Source organism: Pieris brassicae, chromosome 10 (genome assembly GCF_905147105.1).
Source record: "Pieris brassicae chromosome 10, ilPieBrab1.1, whole genome shotgun sequence".
Classification (NCBI taxonomy): Eukaryota; Metazoa; Arthropoda; class Insecta; order Lepidoptera; family Pieridae; genus Pieris; species Pieris brassicae.
The window spans coordinates 4,978,019-4,992,686 of NC_059674.1; the positions used below are offsets into that span (position 1 = coordinate 4,978,019).

General features: G+C 34.3%; 1 protein-coding gene across 1 annotated transcript in view; it reads right to left on the reverse strand.

The window, feature by feature from the left end:
* LOC123715033 (limbic system-associated membrane protein-like) overlaps window positions 1-14,668 on the reverse strand; it is a 107,764-nt gene that overhangs the window by 92,937 nt on the left and 159 nt on the right. The window lies entirely within an intron of this gene.

Consider the following 14,668-nt stretch of genomic DNA (forward strand, 5'->3'; position numbering starts at 1 on the left):
GAACCTTTTAAGTAAAAATCAGGGATCCCAGCTGTTACATGACAAATTAAAATATACATATATGTATGTATATTTATTTTTTAATTACAATTTTTTAAACTGTTTTCAACAAATTCTTCAAATTCAAATAGTGGCCTTGAAACCAGAGAAGACATTCGTAACTGCCATTTTATTGACGAATACGACTTTAAATAACTTTTAAAGGTTAACGCTAAAGGTAAGTAGAGGGTGAAAGATTTCATCTCATATATCCAACGATTGATTTGAAAAACAATTTTGTTAAAAATGTCTTGTCAAATATATTTATTTGCAAAGAGCCTGCAATTATATCCCCAAGCATGTGCTTGATTAGTACCGCAAGCCGTGGCCATCCCAAGCAAGCCTGGCATAGTACAGTTACATTACATTACAAGCCAAAAAGAGAGCCGGAAAGACTTGGAGCGAGGTGAATCACCTGGCTCGCTGAGCTGAACGCGATGGGGAATCACCGTGGACGCCCTCTGCCCCATCTAGGCTTTATAGGACATTAAATCAAAGTAAAGAATAAAAAATCATAATTAAATAGTAATTTAAGCTAATTGAATAAAAAATATTTCACGTCCTTTGACCTCAGACGTCGGTTAAACACATGCAAGTTTAAGTAAGATAAAATAACAACTAAAAACCCGGGATTTGTATTCTATCTGGTGTCTTAAACACAAAGGAATGTAATTCTGTTAATTAAATACTGATTTATTTGTTAACACTTTGTTGCATTTATAGTACATATGCAAACAGATAACATAAATTATTAGCGAGGCAGCGGGAGCAGGAGCAATCTTTTCCAGACAACCCTAGTGAGGAGGAGAAAATACTAGGGGTTAAGTGCAATTCATAATAAAATTAACAAAAATAAAATTACAGATAACAAAGTAGACTTATACAATTACAAAATAAACATCTAAAAATAATTACAAAAGTTATGACTAAACAGACGGAAAGTATATGGTAGAGGTTTATAAAGAAGACTTTTAAAATACATTAAAATTAATCTCCAAGTTGTACTTACTAAATGGATCTAAGTTATCTAAAGGGAAAATATTTGAGAGGAGCTAATCGTATGGGGTCGGGGAGCATATTCCTTAGCTTTATGGCGGAGAAAATGATGTGGAATTTCTAAAATACATCACAGTAGCGAAGTATATAAGGACCGAAATGGAGGAAGGAGCATATTTCAATATAAAGAAGATCTGTAGAAAAAAATCGTCTCTGCAAAGTCGGTTTACTGACGATAGTTGAACGTGACAACGTTATAAGAAAATACTGATGTAATGTTTGCCTTTTCAAAAGAAAATTTTAATTTTATTTGTTTGATAGATATTTTGTTTGGATATAGAGAAGTTGGTAAATGGGAATCACAATTGAATTGATCAAGTACCATTTATATGTACGCATAAATACAATTATGTAAAAAAAATTTTCGCTCACTCAAGTAAGAGAGAGACACATCTGTCTCTCTCCTACTCACGAAAGCTGCCGAACGCGGAGGCCGATTGTGCCCCTTTGTCGTAGAGCGAGGTAACGCCGCATGAGTCATGTTTTCTCGTGCGTGCAGCCGGCTCCATCGAATTATAAGACGTTGTCACGTCAAAAAACGTTTCGTAGAAATTACGAATGGTTTAAATATAAAACTCATTATTTGCCATTTGCGTGGCATATTAATAAAATGACGCGAGTGGCAGCCCTAAAGCAGTGCAGGGTGTAATTTCATTTCAATGAGCGTCAGAACTCACGACAGGACGATAATAATGCATTTATGTAAATAATATACCACGAAAGGCTTTCATCAAGTGAAGTTTTATTGAAATATATGGGAACTAAATTATACGAGTACTAACAAGTTGAAATAACAGGTAAAAAGTTTAAAAACGTTGGTTTTATGCTTTAAGCGTTTTTAATTTATATAATATCAAGGTTTGCGATTACCATTTAAAAGCTGCCATAACCTATATGACTTTTTATATCTCGTAATACCATTTTGAACCTAGGATCAAGGGTTACAAATTTAGATTAAACAACACATGACAGAAATATGTGTCAAAATTTATCTTCAAAGTAGGTACTCTAGAGAGGCCCTATGTTGTGGGTATTACAATTAATCCGTGGTGCATGTCTAAAACAATTTTTTAAGAAAAAAGTAGTTTTTTTGTTCCAATCAAACACATGTGAACTGTTTTTATATGTGGGCCAGTTCGTACGTCAAACCATAAGGAAACGGTTAAATCACAAAAATTGGCGAACGTCAGGTACAAAGAATCACCTACTAAGACAAACTATGATCAGAAACGACCAGAAATCTAAACCCTTTGTCAAAAAATCTGCCAACTAAATTTCACTGATACCGCTATAAGTTGGCCCGCACTTAGTACTTCACGCACGAAGAATACCTTAATCTTTTTTTATGGAGTAGGAGGCACACGGGCAGGAGGCTCACCTGATACTAAGTGATACCGCCCATGGACACTCACAGTGCCAGAAGGCCTTTCAAGAATACTATATTATACAATATTAATACGCTTTGTCTATGAACAGTCCCAAGTGGGACATCTGGATGGGCAGATGAAAGAACCCTAACTCTCAACCTGGTGATAAATAAAACCTGATAGAACGAGGCTACGTTGGTGGGAAAAAGGTGCCATCGAACCGTTTGATGTTTAAAAATAAATGCAAGACATAGAGGCAAAAATACTGACGAAGACCCATAAAGAGCTGTACAGCAGTTTGTATGAGTTATAAGTGCTAAATTTCCTCTAGATTCTTTACTGTAACACGTTGAAACGTTGACAATTCGAGTCTAAGGTCAGCGACCTGTGCCTTCCTGGAAAGCCATAAATGTCGTGGAATAATTAATGAGGTTGTTTCAACCAATTATTCTCGTTATAACCTTAAGTATTTCTTAATTTAGAGCAGTGTTGGCCTAAAGGTCGTAGGTTCGATCCCCGGTTGTGCACCAATGGTCTATCTATGTGCGCATTTAACATTTGCTTGAACGGTGAATGAAAACATCGCGAGGAAACCGGCTTGCCATAGCCTACTACTACTGCTTGCCTATTAGATATACTAATGATCATAAAACAGATTCAGAAATCTGAGGCCCCGACCTAAAATATGTTTATTATGGGACATAAGATACACGTATCACTAATTCCACGTCATTAAATTTAAATAAGTAGATATCCCTACTTATCGGCAAAGAAGACAGAGGTTGTAGGCCGAGAGAAAAAGCAGGCGTAAAAAACTCTTGGTACTTTTTTAAAATAGAAAATCGTCAAACAACACTCACTATAAAACAAATATCGCAAATTAATTAGAAGAAGCTTTATCAACTCGATAATCGTTAACATTGTAGTAAGCCTTTTTACACAGCCTTTCTCTAATGCATTTCTTAAATTTATTAAAAGGCAGAGATAAAAGAGCCTCTGGGATTTGATTAAAGAAGAGTATCACTTTTCCCAAAAAGAATTACTAACTTTAGATACTCTAGTACGAGGAAACTGCACCCTGCGTTTGTTCCGAGTATTTACATTGTTTGTATGTTCTATTCTAGTAAACTGATCACTATTTTTGTATACCTACATAATATTTTCATAAATGTATAGCGAGGGAAAGGTAAGTATGTTAATTTCCTTGAATTTATCTCTCAAAGATTCCCTACATTTTAAATTATAGATTGCACGAATAGCCCTCTTCTGCAAAAGTAATTAAAATAAACGAGTCTAGTTGTATCGACATTGGTTAGTAAGGGTATTTTTTTAACCGCGTAAGCTGCAGAAGTAAGTCACTTCGCCAATCCATTAATATGAGGGGTTATTTATAAGAAGTCATTTATAACATAAATACAGTATACAATAAAATGCCAATCGTTTTTATAAATTCGCTGAATAATGTTACTATAAGCTTGATTTATTCACATCTTCTACTAGTAAAACGTGACAAATAAACATAATTTAATTGGACAATTCAACTTACAAAGAGACTTCATAAAAGAGAGTCCTGAGACAGAACTACCACGAAAGCTGTGGGAAATTCATTTGGCTAAATGAATTCCAGTCAAGTCACCCGAAAATTGCGGAAATGTTCTAAATTGGCAACACTGTGCCGGTAGCCTTGTTATTTGCCCAGTTGCAGTGTGGTCAGTTTAAATTGCGTTATTCACGCCTTAATATAGTGCCATTTTAGTATTTCAATATCTTATGAATAAATTCGCTGGAATAGGCTCTATTGACAAGGTGTTGGGTAAGTCCTATTCAGAATAAAGAATATAAGATATTCTATTATATTATTGAAAATATTTATAAGAGAGTCAAAGAATAATGTTGGCCTAGTAGCTTCACGGTGCTACCCTCATCCCTGAGATTGTATGTTCGATCCCCGGCTGTGCACTAATTGACTTTCATTCTTTGTAGGCTTTTCATATTCGCTCAATCGGTAAAGAGAAACATCGTGAGGACACCGTGGTTTAAAACCAAAAATTTGAATAAGTAATTAAGAGTTTATTTATTACAACTTACCACATCATACATTGTACTTAATCTACTGCATATATATAATCATTCATCTAAAATGTATGATACTTGAAGTAACATAAGTGTTTAAAAAATAGTAATAAAATAGCTAAACGAATACCGAATAAATACAGTCGAACTCCAACACTGAATTTTAATTATATAAATAATTAAAAAACACATTACAATAGCAGATAAATAATACATGACACAATAAAAATCACAAAACATATCCTTATCTCGTGTATTTCCTCTTATCAGTTGAACTATTCGGTAAGTGAATAGAGCAAGCGTAGTTCAGATGAACACTTGTAGCTGAGTTTCATCATCAGAAGTCGAGGCAGACATTCCACTTGTGTCAACTCGACGTCCGTCGTTCCAAAACTGGGGGGTTTTAAGGCAGTTTTTGACCACCACCATAATGAGGAACCAGCTGCCCACTGAAGTATTTCCGAATCAAGCCGACTTAGGGACAGACTATTTTGTACGGTGATTAATTTTGTGGGCGGTGATGAATAACCTCGAAAATGCTCGTTTTCGTTTGAACATAGTCTGAATATCTTATTACCGGTAATAATTTTGAATTCGATTTCCTCTTTGTCGTTCATCTTAGAAGCCTTAGTTTAAGGTTTTTTAAATTTATAATAAGTACCTTTGAAGTTCTTAAGATATCTGACCTTGTTGCCCCCCTTGTATATTTTCATTTAGTATGTGTTTCTTGACTGCTTCAAGATGATATAAGCATATTACAACAGTATAAAACTTTTATATAATAAAATCAAAGTGCTTGGTGTCAGGCATCTGAAGGCCTTCCTAAACAAGTGTAGTGTTGAATTTTCCTTTCCTTTCTTTGAGATCCTAGATTTAGTACTAAAAATCTTCTATACGTACGGCTCGCTTAACTGCTACTTTTAATGGTCCCGTGACTAAGATATCTAGCTCTTACAACTTGATTACTAACATTGAAGAAAATATTGATATATTGCTCTTTGGTTTAAGTTATTTTTTTAGTTATTATTTATTTTTTAGTTTGTGGTTGCTTGTTTAATTGTTTCCCTTGCTAGCTAGCTTATGTTCTAATATTAGGTCCTTACATATGAAATTGGCGTTTTGTATGGGAGGAACAAAAAGTCGAATATTTTAAAATATACTATATTTAATTAATCAAAGTATGAACCATTGTTTTCTATGCACTTTTGCCATCTCATAGGTAGTTTATTGATCCCTTTACTAAAAAAAACAGTCGGACGGGAATCAATAAAATCTGTGAAGGCGATTTGGATTGCCCCATCAGAGTTAAATTTTTTCCCTTGCAAGAAGTTGTCCAAATTTCGAAAAAAATTGTAATCTGTTGGAGCAAGGTCCGGGGAGTACGGAGGATGTCTTAGACATTCCAATTGAAGCTCTTCTAATTTGGTAGCCGTCTTTTGTGCAGTGTGTGGTCTAGCGTTGTCATGAAAAAGCAGTGGCGTGGAGCGATTGACCAGCCTAGGTTGTTTAGCCGCTAGATTTTCCATCATGGTTTGCAATTGCTGACAATAGACATCAGCCGTAATAGTCTGGGCCAGATTTGAGAAAACTGCAATGAACAATACCGGCACTAGTCCACCAAACGCTTACAAGTAACTTTTTTGGGGTTAATTTTCGCTTGTGGCAGGATTTGGCTGGCTGGCCAGGATCCAACCATTGCGCTGAGCGATTCCGATTATCGTAAAGAATCCATTTTTCAACACAGGTAATGATTCGGTTTAAAATACCTTCATTATTGTGCCGGTTCAGTAATGTAACGCAGCAGTCGATGCGCGTTTGCCGGTTTGCTTCAGTCAATTCGTGAGTACCCGCCTTTCAAGCTTTTTAATCTTCCCAATTTGCTTCAAGTGAATTAAAACAGTTTTATCACTAACACCGCAGCCTGCAGCTAACTCGGACGTGGTTTGCGATGGATCCGCTTCCACAATAGCCTTCAATACTTCATTATCAACTTGGGTCTCAGGCCGTCCACGGGGCTCGTTCTGCAGGTCGAAATTTCCAGAACGAAAACGTTGGAACCAAAAACGAACTGTGTTTTCTTTTGCAACATGACCGCCATACACATCATTCACCCTTCGAGTCGTTTCCGCAGCACTAGTGCCACGGCGGAACTCGTACTCGTAAATAATGCGATACTTTAAGTTTTCCATTTTGTAAAATGAGTGACGCAAACAGAAAAAAACAGAAGAAAAAAACAAATGAATGACAGTCATCGAAGCACAAATACATGAGTAAATAGCTATACAAATTTGAATTTGAAATTCCTAACCAAACAGGAGGTATTTGAGGTCAAAGTGGCCAGTACAACAAAACGCCAATTTCATATGTAAGGACCTAATATAATTGATGTGTATGTGTCTAAAAATTGTGATGTCATATTTTCTTGTTTGTTATGCGTACTCAATGTTTGAGAACTTATAAATAAATAAAAAGTAGCTTCTTTTTACCGTAGAACTTATGTGAGGTTTTCATTTCAAACCGTTATTTATAATAACACTAAGATCTCTTTAAGTGTTACAAGTGTGAGTTGTTGTTGCCCAAGGGATTTTATGTGGAGTTTTATTTATAGTCTTATGTATCTTCTTATTCGTTTACTAAAAAAATATATTTTGGATCGGCGAGAGCTTGACCGATACGGATATTTTCATTTAATAATATTTCAGACCGAGATCCGCGAAGGAACCGTGAACGACATTAAACTGTGGATCCTAATAGAGCTACGAAACACCGCACAAATTGTTTCCATAGACTTCCGCCCATTCCAATTTTATGTTGCGCAAATATTTTAATACATATCGTTTGTTTTTATAGATATGTCTTCTATATTGTCTTCTTTATAAACATAGATATTTACTACCAACACAGAAATATACAGTCACCTACATGGTAATAAAAATAATAATGATAAATATTTAAATAGGAAATTAAAGCTAATTCAACAACTTTGTTCCCTGTTATTATTATAAATAATAGTTCAATGGCGGTAAACCTAAATACGCCCTCAATTGCATCCATACCTTCGGTAATTTTTATTTTATTTACAATTTGATGATCAGCTTTTGTGTCTGAAACATATCATTGATTTTTGTATTTGTGATATGCCGGTTTCCTAACGATGTTTGCCACCACCGTAGGCGCAAGTGATCGTAGATCCATCCATTCCATTAAATAGGCTGCTTAATATCTACCCGTTCACCGTCTACAATCTAAAACTACGATTAAAGGACTGGCTTATGAACACACCTTTGACCTTACGCAGTGTTAGAGATGCTTCTGAGACCTATTACGTAGTTACACATTTCATTCATTCATTCACTCATTCACTAACTTATTCACTCACTCATTCACTCACTCACTTACTTGCACCTATACACTCACGCATGTTGAAAACAGTTAAAAAATCAAAAACAAAAGTAAATTAAATAAAAGAAGTAATTATAATATATATATTGTATATATTTTAAGAAATGTATAATTAAGTTTGTTATGGAAGATCTGGGAACTCTGACACAGGTATTTTTTTACTTTAGGGTTCCCAAATCTTAAACATTGTAATACATAAGTACTTATAATGAATAAACACATTTTATTGTATTTATTATATCCTCAGGGATGATGGACGCATGCTTAAACCACTTAAATTATTTTAAATATAATAATTTTTGATACTATAATATTTATAATGAGCTGGTTACTCCCTGAAATATCGTAAAAGGCCCATTCAAATGTACAATTAAACTAGCATTATTTATACATTAAACAGAATATACCAACACTGTCCCTAAGGAATATTCCCTCGCTCGATCCCTCAAAGACAATTTTTTTAGCCAAAATTGAATTTAGGTAATGGTCGACGTCCCTAGACACCCATTAGGGTTTCGTCTGATCGAAATTTATTGCTAGAAATACAAATTACATACGCTTAATTTCCCAGAACATTTTATTGTATAACTTATATTGTATATATGATTAGAAAAAACTGCTGACCTAGTGGCTTTAGTTGCGGCAGGTTTGATCACTGCCTGTACAAAATGAACTTTTTATGGACGCATTAACACATACACGTACGTTACGAGAACGAAAACATGATATAAAATGAGGCATGCCTTAGACCTACTTGCCTGATCACCTACTTGCCTATTAATATAACCGAGAGATTGCGGACATTCCACCTTTATTACGGCGACATCCGTTTTACAACTAAGCATGGATAAAAACACTTTTTCTGCGCACTACAGATGCAATATAACTTAAAGTCATTTTATTTTATTTCTTTTATTTATTAAAGTTACATCATACATAATACTAAAATGTTTGACAATGTACATAATATTAAAAATTTAAATAAACAACCAAAACATATACAAGATAAAATAAGCACACAATAAAATTAGCAAAAACTTTAGGTAAAGTAGAAAAAAAAGAAATTAAAAAAATCGTCAGCAAAACAGCGAATTAGGTTCGAGCTAGGCACCTAAGAATGCTTTCGCTAAAACCGATCAGCCCACTACTGAATATACTATACTACTGATAAGCACTGTTCAATCCGTTAAAATCGCGAAAAATTCTAAAGAGAGGTGTTTGGACTCCTATGTTGGTTTTTGGTAGGAGGAATTTATTTATATTTTATTTATTAACACTTCGTTACATTACAATATAAAATATGAACATAATTAAATCAAAAGGAGGGCAACTGGCGGCCTTATCGCTTTCGAGCGATCTCTTCCAGGCAACCACTGTGAGCAAAGAAAAAAAAGTATTTAATTACATAAGATACGCAAGAAGAGCAAAAATACATGTTATACACAGTTAGTACGACAAAACTAAACAGGAAACAAACAAAACAAACTTGGAATTTGGAAGATATTTCTGATTTTGACATAGGGAATGAGTAAGGGACACCAATTTTAATATCATGTAAGAGGTAACAGCTCTGTATATAGTTATTTAGCAGTTTGTATAAAAATATAACACCGGCTAAAGTTCTACGATCGTACAGTGGTATCATATTAAATTTTTTAAGTCGCTTATAGTGAGGGTGTCTATGAGAAAATCCTCTGCTTATATAAGCAGTTGTTGCGTAAAAGATCTTTTAATGCTTTCAACGCATTGCGAAGTCATAGTAGAAGACCGCAACGCACTGGTATGGTGACCCTTTGAGAAGTGAGTGTGTGAGCCTCGTTATCGATTGCCCCTGCTTAGTAAAAAACATACAAATTAAATTACAAATACCTATAACGGTTCTAAATATGACATCAAAATATCGTTACTATTAACTGCGTTCAAGCTTTTGTCCGTAGAGTTGGGCGTCTTTGTCCGAGTATGTAATATGTATAACCCTCAATTCCGGGCGGCCGACCTTGATAACAACTGAATGACTAATATCTAGTCCGGTAGTTGCGAAACGGGTTATATTAAAATTGGGAGCAAGAACGTGCGCTGTGCGAAATATGAATTATATTGTTGTTATAGATGCCATCAAAAATACAACTAAAAAAAAACAAGTCTCGAAGTGCAGTTCTTCTAACGTTAAAAGTTCTGAGATCCATGTAATACCAACTCGGTTAATATAATCAGAGACCTGAGAGACTTTCGTCTTAAGTTGTTATGTAATTAGCTAACAAAATGTTAGTGACCTTACCAATATTACAAATCTTTTATGTTTTTTTATAAACACACGGTTGTTCCATACACAAAACACTATTGCGAGTTCTAACGTGAGTCGTATTTAGTACTCGTGTAAATAAATAAGGAGTGTAAGCATAGCCAGAGTCTCCATATAATCTACTATGAACTTGTTCCTTCTCAAAACATTGTTTAAACGGCTCTCATTAAATATCCGTCAGTCATGGTTTAGGTTATATCAAACTTATACTAGGATGGCGGCTGAAATAGCGCTAGTATGAACAGTTACACCAACGTTTTACTAGGTTTATGTTATTCCGGGTTTATTAGTAGACATTTGGCTTATTAATAAGCTATGTTAAGTTTATTATATATTACATTTTATATCACGTTTATTTGTACCTGATGATGTATTAAATAAGATTGTTGTTCAAGATTCTAATTTTATCCACAACTAAGTTATAGGGAGTCGAAAATGGCTTAAAAAGCTTCGAGCGTATGGCCGACCTTTTTCTCGACTTGGCGGGTGCACTGCCCCCAGATTGTAGCGATTTAATAGCAACCCTAAACATACAAATAATACAAGAAAATATATTTGTAAAGTATTACAATATATAGTGGAAGAGTGGACTAAAAAGCTTTACCAGCATATTTTTTTTTCTTCACGATGTTTTAGTTACGACGGGGTACATGAATTGATCACTACAGTCACTTATACAACACTTCTCAGTAGTTTCAAAATGTATATAAAATATTGATTTAAATCACAAAAATTGTATACGAATTGAATTGCGCTTGTGATTGCGTCATTGTCACCCGTACTAATTATGATTGTTACGAGGTAGCTGTTGCCCCAATTTTAGATGCGTAATGGCCATTTAGAATTTTAAAAAGTTTCGTGCCAAAGTCGCGCTAACAAGCTCAAATTGTGCCAATAAATCTATTCGCGTGTTAAGTTTGTGTTAAAAGTGTGATTACGGAAATAAATTACTACAAGAAAGCACGAAACAAAAAGGTGTCTCGGGATATTTAAGGAAAAAGGTCGTGTTTGGATAGTGATATTATTATTGTCCTTCGAAAGTTGTTACAATTCTTAAGACGAAATAACTTTAGGGAGGTTAAGTAAAAGATTTGTTTTATCGTAAATTCATATTGTATAATAAAGTATAAAGAGTTTTATTTAAATATATATAAAAATCTTTATTATTGAAGACCGATTCAAATGGAAAACATTTGTTAGTCTTTTTAATTTTATATTGACATTGTTTAAAGTAATTTGGCTTTTTTCATGTGTAATTATTATGCCGTATTCAATATTCACTAGTGTATTTGAACAGTGACAAAATAAACAGGTATACAATGTTACTACTAGGAATCCATAAGTTTCAGTGCTTTTTCGCCAATGTGTTGAATTTTTTTTATTAGAATTTCGTGATGGACACGGTGATAAATCGCAAAACACTCCAATGGCATCATGAGAATTTTCCCAAACATTAAAATCTCGGAAGTTAATTAAATACCAGCATCGCATATGGATCGACCACTTGTAAAACCACACTGCTGGCTGCTGCATAAGTATTCGATACAGAAATGTTCAAGTAAATGATTCTGTTTTTATGGAAAACGATGCAGACTACGTCAAATTTAAAATACTTCTTGATGTCGCCCAAAAATGCGTACATTGTTGATATTAGAAAATGAATAATGCATTGTTGAATGAAATTAACTGAATAAACAGCGCTAGAACTAAAAGAACACGTTCGCTTTAGAATAGTATTCTTAGTACCAAATGTACAACGCTCTTATTTAAGCACTGTTATTATATAGTAAACAACAGAGATATCACGAACAAAGAATTTGAAATATATACAATACTATAGATGTCCTGTCTAAAATACTGGAGGCCTACTATAATTGCCAATTAACGACCTAAACTGAATAGCTTACTCAATTAGTTTACACTTTATTGTTCGGTCAAATAAAGACAGAACAAGTGAGTTGATGCTTTTTGTAGCTTAGTATCATCGTTACAAATTAATAGCGATAATTTGTATACGTTCAAACTTTTTCCTTTGAAGTATATCTTAACAGTTCTATTCAATTTAAAACGTCCACTCACCGTACCTCTTACGTCTAGAATTGATAGAACTAAGGTACTAGGGAACAATGAGAGGTATTTTATCAACGTGAACGTCCTTTGTAGATCTCATAAGTAAAAAGATTGTAAATTACACATACCACGGCGAACAGCCCCATGGTCCACGAATTTTAATTAAATAACGCACCCAAATTCCTTTAAACCCTTTACTATAATGGTTATTGCAGGAATACCTTTACTATAAATTAATTTTATATACTCTTTCATCTAAAGCGTAATTTAAACAATATTAAATGAGTAGTCGAAACGCTGTACTATCAACTGAAGTCGTGTGTTCGAAACACGCCTTTACTGGATGTATTATAATAATGCTTGCTCATGCGGTGAAGATATGGTAACAAACACGTCTAAACACAACGGGGTGTTAGACATATTACCTTTCGACTATAAAATAACATGATGGAACATATGAATCTGAGGTTAATAACAAGGTTTGTAGCGCCACTGATTTTAGTGACAAGAATAGGAAAGGTAATGCTTGGCAATGTAGAATGGATGAATTATTTAATTATTTGACAAATTGTTGTCATGTTGAATTATAAAGTGTAAGATTTGGGAAGCCTTTATAAGTAAAAAATTACCAGTGTGTTCCCAGCTTTCATAACAAACTTAGTAAATTTATAAATATATATATATTTTTTTAATTACATCTATTGATTGTTTCCTCAACGTTATTCCCGCCGGCGAGCATGAGTGAGTGTGTGGGTGCATGTGAGTGAATGAGTAAATGTGATGGTACATGTGAGTGAATGAACGAATGTTCAACACTGCATAAGATGTGTTCATGAATAAGTAGCGGTATACGTAGAAACCTGCAATCGTGGGTAGTGAAGTTGGGTTGGGTAGGCCTTGTTGGACGTTCCCGTAGCCGACGAGCATGCATGGTGAATATGATGAAAGTGGATGAATCGCGAGATGTGTCAGGACCGTAGGTGGATATCCGTGGTCTCTGCCTACCCCTACGGGAAAACTATTATAAACTGAATTGGGCGTGAATATCTAAATAAAGGATATATAGTTCAATATTAGAGCGTGTCGAAAGTGAAATATCATCTGTTATTTAATTAACCAACTTCAAAATTTCACAGTTTGACCTATATAAACGTGATAATATTTGAGTATGACTTAGCCACCAAGCACGTGTTCTAATATCCTAAGTTTATATATAACTGTCAAATTTCTCGGAAATCAGTCATCGAGATGATTTTTGGATTAAAGGATTTTTCCTACTTAGTTTACTTTCATCCAAGGTTCAGTAGCGAGTATTTTTAGTGACGACTCTGACAAAGAATACAATAGATTAATTTAACAAATTATTATCGCATTTAAGAGCATTCTATTGCTACAAAAATCATGTCTAATAAGACTTATTAAATATAATATAAATAATGTCTTATTTAAATGATCCTAATCCTTGGGATTGATTTGCTTCAAATCAAATACTTACGGCTGCTCTACTTTACAAACAATTTATATTACTCAAAACATGGCAATCAAACAGTGGCGGAGAGGTTCTTGCCAGTTCTTCTAACCCGCGTAACGCCCTTCCGAACTGGTAGTAAATGTTAATTTAATATCTTTTCTGTTGACGTTCATAAGTGTACTTGGTGACCTATATGAATAAAGTTATTTGACTTTGAGTTTGCCTTCTGTGCCTGATTCACTTCGACTGTCAATTCTAAAGGTAAGATTCGGGATTGAACTACGTCGCCCATATACTCTACACTTTTAAGTAATAGTGTGACGGGCGTGTTACTTCCGGACACAGTCTGTGCTTAAACACGAGACCTCAGAGTCTCGCATAAGGAAAATAACTGACCGTTGTAGTACTATTTGTTTCAAAATATCGTTCAAGATTTGGATTTGGAGTAGACTCTTGGGCCGTGTGGCTTAAATGCACAGGCGCTAAATTAAGATTCAAGTTGACGCCTCATGGAACCGATAACTCCCGAGCTCGTGCTTTCCTCGTTCAACGAATATGTATCACAACATACTGAAGAACTACCATTACAAGTATAGACAGGAACCAAAGTTTTAAAATTTATTTTGGTTTTTCTGTTTTAATTATTATTGTGTAGGTTAAGAATATTGTAAATACTCTAAATATTTCATGCAAATCACTGTATAGAGTTTGACTGATTGTTTAAATATTATTCATTTGTCCAGAAAACGCTTTCGTAGCATCAATGAAAACTTATGGCGAACGAATCTCTGGCAATCTCTTCAGAGTATTGCAAGAATATATTTAAACAGAAAAACATTGTTATCAATATACATATAATTATATATCCACCCATTTCGTAAGGTTAAT